At 44.2% G+C, this 10,862-nt stretch overlaps 1 long non-coding RNA gene across 1 annotated transcript in view; it reads left to right on the forward strand.

The window, feature by feature from the left end:
* Positions 1-10,399, forward strand: part of LOC105945132 — a 99,905-nt gene extending 89,506 nt beyond the window's left edge. Inside the window, exon 6 of the long non-coding RNA XR_004219658.1 lies at positions 10,195-10,399. This is a non-coding gene — a long non-coding RNA (uncharacterized LOC105945132). The remainder of the gene's footprint in view (positions 1-10,194) is intronic.
* The last annotated feature ends 463 nt before the right edge of the window (positions 10,400-10,862 follow it).

The following is a 10,862-nucleotide window of genomic DNA, read 5'->3' on the forward strand; positions in this document are numbered from 1 at the left end:
GTATTGTTGTTAGTAGCTCGTGAGTTAAAATAAGCAGTGCATATGTTACTGTGAGTAGCTCAAGAGTCACAACTAGCAGTGCAGGTATTACTGTCAGTAGCTCTGGAGTTTTTAATCAGCAGTGCAGGTATTCTGTCACTAACTGAGAAGTTAGAATCAGCAGTGCCGGTATGTCTGATAGTAGCTCAGGAGTCACAGTAAGCCGTGCATGTGTTACAGTCAATAGTTACAAGAGTTACAATCAGTAGTGCAAGTATTAATGTCAGCAGCTCAGGAGTCACAACCAGCAGTGTAGGAATTTCTGTCCACAGCTCTGGAGTTACAATCAGCAGTGCAGATATTACTGTTAGTAGCTCAGTAGATGTGAAGAGCGGTGCAGGTGTTCGTGTCAGTAGTTCTGGAGTTACAACCAGCAGTGCATGTATTTCTGTCTTTAGTTCAGGATTTACAATCATCAGTGAAGGTTTTACTGTTGTTAGCTCTATAGCCCTGATACAAAGTGTGTGGGTGATGGGGAGGAGTATTTGGTCGGGGCAGAGATTAAAGAATTACTCAGGTGGGATAAAAAGTGTATGGATGATGGGGAAAATGAGTATTCAGTTTTGGTAGAGGGTAAAGAGTTCCTCAGGTTGGATTGAAAGTGTATGGGCGATGGGGAGAAGAAGTTTTTGGCGCGAGTAAAGGGTAGAGAGTTACTCAGGTGGGATACAAAGTGTGTGGGTGATAGGAAGGAGTATTTGGTTGGGGCAGAGAGTAAAGAGTTACCCAGGTGGGATACAAAGTGTGTGGGTGATGGGAAGGAATATTTGGTTGGGGCAGAGGATAAAGAGTTACTTAGGTGGGATACAAAGTGTGTGGGTGATGGGAAGGAGTATTTGGTTGGGGCAGAGGGTAAAGGGTTACTCAGGTGGGATACAAAGTGTGTGGATGATGGGGAGAAGGACAGAAGGACTGCGCTATTTTGATTTTGGAGTTTCTATAGATCTGATACTTTGGTAATTCTATGCACACTGGGCATCACATTGTTCGGTTTCCCCCTGGCATTGGTTTTTAGGATGGTTTATCTTGGCACCTGATGATGAGGGAGATAGGATGCTGGAACATGCAAGCTTTGTGCTGATTTTCAGGTATTTTGTCAAAGCTGTTAATTTTAGGGAAACCTTGCGACTCATTAATTCTTAGTAAAAAAAAAAAAAAAAACTATTTACCCATTTAGGATTTACTGTCCTAAAATACAAGGTTTTCTTGAGTCAACATTTTATTTGTGGTTTTACCCAGCATAATATGCTGAAAATGTGTTGATTTTGATGTTGCTGTTGTGACTATTACATGGCTATTTGTATGCACTTTTGTGATATTTAAGTCTCTACAAGCCAGATCCTTATGTAATGCTATGCATACCGGGTCTCAAACTGCCCAGTAGCGCCCTGGCATTCATATTTAGGGGATTCAGGCTGATTTACCTTGGTTCTATAGGAGCACAGCACTTCCGTTTAGCCCGGCACGTTAGAGGGACTTGTACCTGCGTATACCCCCATTCCTCCCAGTTGCACCGCTTCCTTCTTTGCCGCTGCAGCACCTCCTACAATTAGATCTACTCACAGGCCAAGCAATGGGTCCGCTGTGGCGGGGCCCACAGAGTTTTCTCCCAGTGCCTCGCTGGCCCAGTCTGACTCTACTCCCAACCATTCTACATACCTTGTATTAAATTGTCCCTTGTGTCATTTCCCTCTTTTCTTTATCTTGTTGGTCAGTCTCTTCGCTATGGCTTTTATCCCAATATCTATTTGTGCACCCCCCTCCCACCGAGTCTGCCTCCAACTTTAGTTGTCGGAATTTGCTCAGCTTTTTCTCCCTGCCTTACCAGTTGGTAATTGCCGGACTATTGTGTTGACTGAGGTAGCCCCGGTACATTGTGTTTCCATCTGCTGTGGCCCTCAGGTGGCCAAAGTATGTTTATATGGGGGTCATACACACTGAGATGGTGGGGTGGACACTGAAGGCATTGTAATGTGCCTGTCACCATGTGTAGGACCCCTGTAGATGAAACAGATCAGGGCTGGAACTAGGGGTAGGCAGAGAGGCACGTGCCGAGGGTGCAATGGTGTGGGGGCACTAGGAATGTATCTCTTTTGTCGCCCCTTTACCCCTGGGCCCTGTGACTGCACCTATGCACATACTGGTTTTTTCACGCACCGTAAATGAACAAAAATGTGCAAATTAACACACGCAGGGGAGGGGCGAGGTGCCCGGCACTGGTGTAGGTAGGCATTAAACTTTGCTGTCGGGGAGGGTCAGTTGTCGTGGCGGTTTTTCATAAATGAACTCTGTTATAATGTGACACTAGGCGGCGGGGAAACAATTTCGTTACAGCGCCTAAAGTAAAGGTGTGTAATGGGACCCTTCATACTGCTGGCTGCTGCACCCTGGCAACAGAGCAAATGGGAAATAGCTCTGTTTTTTGTTAACCCTACATGTTTTGGGGGCATTAAGTATTATTAACATGTATTTGTAAACCGCCAACATATTCTGCAGGGTTGTACAATAAATGCATGTATACATTAAACATACAAGAAACCATACAAACCGACCTATAACAAGTACAATAGCTATAGAGGGCCCGACCCAAAGGAGCTCCCATCTAAAGAAAGGTATTGGCACTAGTGATGAGCAAATTTATTCGCTAGGCATGGATTCACAATGAAATTATACATTTCGTAATTGGTAAAATTTTTCGTTAAACTGGGGAAAAAACTGACCACAACAAAAATAACAATGATTTTGATATATTTGGAGAAAATAGTTGTGTTAAAAAATAAAGTGCGTGAAAAAAAAGGCACGATAGTAAAATTGAGAAAAAAATGCCCATTGACTGATTTGAGTGTGAAAAAAGTTGCACAGCAAAAAAAGTTGGCGGTAGGAATCAGAAAAAACACTCATTGGACTTTAATGTGTTTGGAATGAGAATAAAAAATAGTTGTATGCGAAAAAACATCATGTCTGCATGTCAAGAATTAGCATTTGACAAATTTTTACTTTTTTAGTTGTAATATTGGTGTGTAGGGAACAGAGTTTCTACTGCTTGGGTGCTATTCTCCTGCCTACCACAAGGAGGGGCTACTGAGAACTTTTGGCAACACAAAAGATTTCTGAGCCCTTTCTGAACTCTATCATGCTGAGATCTTCAGGTACAACATAAGGCAGCCTACAGGAGACCTGCTTTTTGGAAGGGTAAGGGGTCTGGGGTTTCAGAGATCAGTGTATTTAATGGGTTTTAAGCTATGGTTCTCACTGCTTCTCACTGTGTGTATAATTAGTGTATTTTGTGTGGTGTTAACAAAGTGTTCATTTCCCATTTCCCAGTCTTTCAGGCATTTCTGCATACTGCATATTTACACTGGCTGTATGCCCTGTGGGCATTATACATGATGTTGGCGCTGCATATATACTGGCTGTGTGCCCTGTGGGCATTATACATGATGTTGGTGCTGCATATATACTGGCTGTGTGCCCTGTGGGCATTATAGATGATGTTGGTGCTGCATATATACTGGCTGTGTGCCCTGTGGGCATTATAGATGATGTTGGTGCTGCATATATACTGGCTGTGTGCCCTGTGGGCATTATACATGATGTTGGTGCTGCATATATACTGGCTGTGTGCCCTGTGGGCATTATAGATGATGTTGGTGCTGCATATATACTGGCTGTGTGCCCTGTGGGCATTATAGATGATGTTGGCACTGCATATATACTGGCTGTGTGGCCTGTGGGCATTATACATGATGTTGGCGCTGCATATATACTGGCTGTGTGGCCTGTGGGCATTATACATGGTGTTGGTGCTGCATATATACTGGCTGTGTGCCCTGTGGGCATTATAGATGATGTTGGTGCTGCATATATACTGGCTGTGTGCCCTGTGGGCATTATACATGATGTTGGCACTGCATATATACTGGCTGTGTGGCCTGTGGGCATTATAGATGATGTTGGTGCTGCATATATACTGGCTGTGTGCCCTGTGGGCATTATACATGGTGTTGGTGCTGCATATATACTGGCTGTGTGCCCTGTGGGCATTATACATGATGCTGGCACTGCATATATACTGGCTGTGTTCCCTGTGGGCATTATACATGATGTTGGCGCTTTATATATAATTTCTATGCGCCCTGTGGGCATTATACATGATATTGGCAGTGCATATATACTGACTATGCGCCCTGTGGGCATTACATATAAGGCTGGCATTGCATTTATACTGTTCAAGTTTTCTGTTCTGTGAGGTTTAAATATGACGTTGACACAGTATTTCCAATTTCTGAGCTTTGTGGGCATAATTCATGATGTCGGAGCAGCATATTATATTTGCAATTGTTCTGTGGGTATGAAATATGATGCTGGTATTTTTTCCTGTTAGTTTCCCTTGTGTGTGTGGGTGGTTACATAGGGGCTCTGTGTATATGGGGGAAATGGGTTGTTTTACAGGCTTCATATCCTCACACCCCCAACAAGCGCTAGTGTTGACATCAGTTTAACAGCCCTGTTTTCAGAAGCGCTATCCAGGTAAACATTGCCTGTTTGGATTTCCAAATGCCCCCTGATAGCACAGACCTGCCCCAAAATGTCACTGGCCCACCCCCTTGAAATGTCTAGTTTGCTGTCGGAGAGGGGATACTGGGGTACATAAACATTCTAGTTTGCTGTTGGAGAGGGGACAATGGGCTACATAAACATTCTAGTTTGCTGTCGGAGAGAGGACATTGGGGTACATAAACATTCTAATTTGCTGTCAGAGAGGGGACACTGGGTACATAAACATTCTAGTTTGCTGTCAGAGAGGGGACACTGGGGTACATAAACATTCTAGTTTGCCGTCGGAGAGGGGACACTGGGGTACATAAACATTCTAGTTTGCTGTCGGAGAGGGGACACTGGGGTACATAAACATTCTAGTTTGCTGTCGGAGAGGGGACACTGGGTACATAAACATTCTAGTTTGCTGTCGGAGAGGGGACACTGGGGTACATAACATTCTAGTTAGCTGTCGGAGAGGGGACACTGGGTACATAAACATTTCTAGTTGTGCTGTCGGAGAGGGGACACTGGGGAACATTAAACATTCTAGTTTGCTGTCGGAGAGGGGACACTGGGGGACATAAAACATTTTAGTTTGCCGTCGGAGAAGGGACACAGGGTACATAAACATTTCTAGTTTGCTGTCGGAGAGGGGATACTGGGGGTACATAAACATTTCATAGTTTGCCGTCGGGAAGGGACACGGGCTACAAACATCTAGGTTGGTCGGAGGGGACACTGGTACAAACATTCTGGTTTGCTGTCGGAGAGGGGACACTTGGGTACATAAACATTCTGGTTTGCTATCGGAGAGGGGACACTTGGGTACATTAACATCTAGTTAGCTTGTCGGAGAGGGGACAACCTGGGGTACATTAACATTCTAGTTGCTGTCGGAGAGGGACACCTGGGGTACATAAACAATTCTAGTAGCTGGTCGGAGAGGGGACACTGGGGTACATAAACATTCTAGTTAGCTGTCGGAGAGGGGACACCTGGGTACATAAACATTCTAGTTTGCTGTCGGAGAGGGGACACTGGGGAACATAAACATTCTAGTTTGCTGTCGGAGAGGGGACACTGGGGTACATAAACATTTTAGTTTGTCGTCGGAGAGGGGACACAGGTACATAAACATTCTAGTTTGCTGTCGGAGAGGGGACACATTAAACTTACGCGAGCTCAGGGGAGGACGTCTGGTGGGGGACCCTGTGGGGGGGATTAGGGGACACGCACCTGCAGGGCCCCTGGGGTGGGATCCCCGGTCTGCCCTGCCCCCCCCCCCCAGTCCGCTAAAGTGATCTCAGGGGCAATATTTATGCACTAACTTACTTTTGGGGTCTCTAAATGCCAGATACATTGTTGATCCTATGTACAATTGGCATCAAACTGTTCAGTGGGCCCTTGGCTTTCATTTTTAGGGTGTGTTTTCTTGGTACCTAATGTTATGTGGGAGATATGATGCTTGAAAGTGGAAGCTTTGAGACAATGTTTTAGAATTTTCATTTTTTTTTTTTGGAAACTGCTAAACTTAGAAAAGCATTGCTGTTTGGTACTTAGGAGTAGAAACACATGGTTACCCATTCGGATTTGGCAGAATGTGTACTGTTCAAAAATATATGGTTTCCTGGGGTATTGGCACGTTTGGGAGACATGAGGCTTTACAAATCAGTTTGTATTTTGAGCTCTAAATCTTGTTCTAAAATTTCTACGATCTGCTTTATGGTGTGTCTGAACCCACATCTGGCACACAGAGCGGATTTCGGCAGGAAAATGGATACTGACTGCGCCAAAATCTGCACAGACGCACCATGAAGCAGATAGAACTGGACGGGCGGTTTCTCAGCCTGCGCTTATACACAAGCCAGGAAAGCGCCTTGTGTGGCAGGAACCCTAAACACCATTATGGGGACCTGAGGCTTTTGCCCTGTTTGAGGGAGATAAACAGGGGGGGGGGGACGGGGCAAATGCCCAACTGGAGAGCAGTAATGACAGCAGTAAGTGCTGATTCTGTGCCTCCTGATAACATTGCAGCTCTCTCTCTGCCAGGCACCAGCCCCCCCCCATACTTTTTACTTTGTATCTTTTCTGAGCCCCACCCTGGTCACATGATGCTGTGTGTGTGAGACATTATCCTACAAAATGGTGCAGCTTCCAGGAGGGTGAGATGCTAATTCTGCTTCTTTCTGTGTGTGAGTGTGTGACTGAGTGTGAGTGTGAGTGAGCATGATTGTGCAGTGAGTGGGGAGGGCATGGCTACCTGCTCTGTGGCTGCTGCACTGAGGGAACCCACCAAATCACAGTTCCCTTTGGGGGAAAGAGTGGGCCGTTGGGCAGCAGGGACCTTCCTGTTCCTTCAGCCTTTGCCCCCCCTGCAATTCTCTGCATCATGGCGGCCCTCCTCTGGTTTCAGCAGCCCTCCTGCCTCTCCAGCCTGTATACAAGTTAGTGACACACACGTATACATATATTTCTGGGGGGTCGAGGGGGTCGCACACTTACAGCACTTGTACATACTCACACACACTGTGCAATTTGCCACATGCACACACTTTTACTATTGTTTAGCTTTTATTTATTTTACTATTGTGTGGTTATTTTGCCTTCAAAAACTGCCCTAATACTTATGCAGTATCTTTTGTATTTTATGTCAATTGGATTTTTAGCGTTATTCATATTTTAGCCATTTTATTGCATTTTCAGCTCTGCATATTTGTTGCCTGTAAAACCGAATTGGGGAAACAAGTGAAACTTGGGTTCTGGCTGCTGCTCTCCTTGGGTTGGTTTTATTGCATTCTACCATGTTGTTTACCCCTTTGTATTTCCCTGAATATGTACAGGTACTTTCCCAACATATGTGGCTTTCTGGGGTAAACAGATTTGTGTCTCTTTATCCACATAAATGAGTGTATTTTGCTGTAGTTGTGTTGTGTTAACTAAACCCGCGCCAATATATAGATAATACCTCAATAAAAAAGTGTAAATGATGTGTCAGTGATAAACTTATATAATGTCTTCAGCAATGGACAGTCTGTGGGCTACATTGGACGTGCGTTCACAGAGAATTTGAAAATCCTGACGCTGAAACGATGAGTCCACTTTAACAGTTTCAAGTTGGGCGGCCATTGATGGGTAAATCCATTTAATCACTAAGAGAATCTCCGAGTTCAGGATCAGGTATTGTTTTAGTCGCGATGCTTTGCACTGAGTCCAGGGAGGGTGAATAGTCTTCTTGGTCTGCAGCCTGGTCAGCGCTTTGGGAAATGTTTGGGTTCCTGTTAGTATGGTTTTCATTTATATTTACTATGTTTTATTTGCCATCTTGGCCACACCCCTGCTGGCATTTATATTTACTATGTTTTATTTGCCATCTTGGCCACACCCCTGCTGGCATTTATATTTACTATGTTTTATTTGCCATCTTGGCCACACCCCCGCTGGCATTTATATTGACTATGTTTTATTTGCCATCTTGACCACAACCCCACTGGCATTCATATTTAGGATGTTTTTATCTTGGTACCAAATGACCTGTAGGAGATAGGATCCTGTAAACTGGAAGCTTTGAGGTGTTTTTTAACTAATTTCATATTTATAAAAACCAATAACTGTAGAAAAGCTTTACAGTCTGGTAGTTTGGAGTAGAAAGACATATTTGCCCATTTTGGATTTTCCAAAATAGTTTTTTTTTTCCAAAAATATATGGTTTCCTGGGGTAATCCTACTGTGAGTAGAGTCTGGCCTTGCTGTGTAAAGTATTTCAGGCACGATCTGTTAGTGTACTGCTGGGTGTTTTTGACACATACCCAGGGCCGGAACCAGGGGTAGGCAGAAGTGGTACCTGCCTAGGGCGCAACTATGTGTGTGTGTGTGGGGGGGTGCTAAGCAGGTACCTCTGCCTACCCCCTTCTACGTGTGCACTCACTCTCAAAAATGTGCCCAGTACTTAGGCCCATTCTAAGAGTAATTATGTCATCTAATTACATAAAGTCCCCCACCCCCCCTCAGTGCCGCTGAAGACAGGAATGAAGAATGTATTCATGGGGAGTAAGCTGGTCTGCACTGCATTCAGTTAACGTTATCTTCTAGTATGTATGGTCTATTCAAAGCAACTTTCCAATTGGTCTTAATTATTCATTTTTTTATATTCTATTTGTCTTTTTCTTCTTCCAACTCTTTGCAGCTTTCAAATGGGGGTCACGTACCCCAGCGTCCATCAACTGGTTGCTCTGTGAAGCTAAAGTTTTATTGTTATTGTTACTTTTCCTAACTTCTTTTTCTATTCGGCTCCTCTCCTATTCATATTCCAGCCTCTCATTCAAACTGCTCACTGGTTGCTAAGGTCATTTAGTTCTAGTAACTTACATAGTTACATAGTTACATAGGGTTGAAAAAAGACCAGTGTCCATCAAGTTCAACCCATCCAAGTAAACCCAGCACACCTAACCCACACCTACCAATCTATACACTCACATACATACACTATATATACAACCACTAGTACTAACTGTAGATATTAGTATCACAATAGCCTTGGATATTCTGATTGATCAAGAACTCATCCAGGCCCCTCTTAAAGGCATTAACAGAATCTGCCATTACCACATCACTAGGAAGGGCATTCCATAACCTCACTGCCCTCACCGTGAAAAACCACCTACGCTGCTTCAAATGGAAGCTCCTTTCCTCTAATCTAAAGGGGTGACCTCTGGTGCGCTGATTGTTTTTATGGGAAAAAAGAACATCCCCCAACTGCCTATAATCCCCTCTAATGTACTTGTACAGAGTAATCATGTCCCCTCGCAAGCGCCTCTTTTCCAGAGAAAACAACCCCAACCTTGACAGTCTCACCTCATAGTTAAAATCTTCCATCCCCTTAACCAGTTTAGTTGCACGTCTCTGCACTCTCTCCAGCTCATTAATATCCTTCTTAAGGACTGGAGCCCAAAACTGCACTGCATACTCAAGGTGAGGCCTTACCAGGGACCTATAAAGGGGCAAAATTATGTTCTCATCCCTTGAGTCAATGCCCTTTTTTATACAAGACAGCACTTTATTTGCTTTAGTAGCCACAGAATGACACTGCCTGGCATTAGACAACTTGTTATCAACAAAAACCCCTAGATCCTTCTCCATTAAGGAAACCCCCAACACACTACCATTCAGTAGATAGTTTGCGTTTATATTATTTCTACCAAAGTGCATAACTTTGCACTTATCAACATTGAACCTCATTTTCCAGTTTGCTGCCCAGTTTTCTAATTTTGTCAAATCGCTCTGCAAAGCAGCAGCATCCTGCATGGAACTTATAGTTTTGCACAATTTAGTGTCATCAGCAAAAATAGAAACAGTACTGTCTATGCCCACCTCCAGGTCATTAATAAACAAGTTAAAAAGCAAAGGCCCAAGGACTGACCCCTGCGGTACTCCACTAAACCACACTGGTCCAATTAGAAAATGTTCCATTTACAACCACTCTTTGTAATCTATCCTTCAGCCAGTTCTCTATCCAATTACAACTTGCCCAAGTCTTCAAACCCCTGCCCTATTCTCTTCATTACTGACCCACAAGTCCTACATTGAAGTTGTTTTCTGAAATTTTATTTCTTTAAGCACTGACTTCTTATCATGGAAACAAAAGAAAACGAGAGAAACCACAGAGACCAACAATGACTTGGAAGGAGCTACAGAGCCCAGTATTTGGCAACTGAGTAAAAGTGCATCAGGCAGCCGTATCAAGCTCTGTGTATGGCACTGAGGGGCGCTCGCGCCATCTGAATAAACAACTGCCTGCAGCAAATGTGCCGAAATCAGAATGGGGCAAAATCTTTCCCGAGCGGTGAGCCTAGCTGGTACGTATTTACATCAACCGCTTCTCTTACTGCGGCGGCTCTATACAATAGAGTGTTGGCACTGAATGCACACAGATGGGTGGGTATTGAGACGGCCAATTCATTACAATAGATTTTATTCTCAGTGAAACAATTTAGGCCGAAGGTACACGGAGCGTTTGCTCTTAGTCTGCGTTTTTTCTGCAGGGTGAGAATCCCTTCCGTATTTCTGCACCTCAGTAAAACCGCATCTGCCCAAAAACTCCTGCTTTGGTGTTTTCAGGCCGATCCCTGCTCGGGGAAGGAGGATTCTGTACTTCTCAATGCAGTTTTACAGAGGTGCGTAAGGGTGTGGATCCGCTTTCTTAGCCTTCAAAAAAAACAGAGCAGTTGAGCAAACCTTCCGTGTTCCCTCATCCTTGAACTGCATTTCTGCCCACTGATCTCACT

This window comes from Xenopus tropicalis, chromosome 8 (assembly GCF_000004195.4).
Source record: "Xenopus tropicalis strain Nigerian chromosome 8, UCB_Xtro_10.0, whole genome shotgun sequence".
Classification (NCBI taxonomy): domain Eukaryota; kingdom Metazoa; phylum Chordata; class Amphibia; order Anura; family Pipidae; genus Xenopus; species Xenopus tropicalis.